At 51.1% G+C, this 605-nt stretch overlaps 1 protein-coding gene across 1 annotated transcript in view; it reads right to left on the reverse strand.

Annotated features, from left to right (window-relative positions):
* LOC119582287 (Kv channel-interacting protein 4-like) overlaps positions 1–605 on the reverse strand; it is a gene marked incomplete in the record, with an annotated part of 88,821 nt that overhangs the window by 54,547 nt on the left and 33,669 nt on the right.

Genomic DNA, 605 nt, shown 5'->3' on the forward strand with positions numbered 1-605 from the left:
CTCTGCGTATGTTAATTATTCAATGGCATTACCTGCGTGTTGCTCGCCGGTGTTTACATGAACTCCGGTGCTGGCAAGTACAACACCATGAACCTCATACTTTTTTCCAATTCTCTATCCTCCTCTTTCTATCTCCCTTTACACCACTTCCTCTTCGTAGTTTCTCTATGTCTCTGTGCTCTTGTAATGTTACCTGACGCCCGACACTTAACACCTTGCGATGCGAGTCTTCAGCCTGGTCATGTTGCTCGCCTCCCACCCCGCCCTTCACACCTCTTTCACCTCCTGCGACCTGACCTCGATATGACATAGCCTCGGTATGACATGACCTCGCCTGCCTACCCCCTGGGCTAAAGGAAAACCCAGTCCATGCCAACTGACTTCGTCTCCATCAACACTGACCCGACGGAGCGCTCAAGGTTTACCGAGGTAAGCTCATTTCCCGAGAGGTTAGCATTTCGGAATCAGTGAGTGTGGAATCAGTATTCTGGATTCAGTCAAGGGCCGGCGTTCCCTACGCTTAGGGGCTGCCCTGGCCATTCCATCCTTCTCTAATCAAAGCATCTAAACCAGCTTCGTCTTGTACTGTGTCTGTGTCCCCCGAG

The sequence above is a fragment of the Penaeus monodon genome, chromosome 15 (genome assembly GCF_015228065.2).
Source record: "Penaeus monodon isolate SGIC_2016 chromosome 15, NSTDA_Pmon_1, whole genome shotgun sequence".
Taxonomy (NCBI): domain Eukaryota; kingdom Metazoa; phylum Arthropoda; class Malacostraca; order Decapoda; family Penaeidae; genus Penaeus; species Penaeus monodon.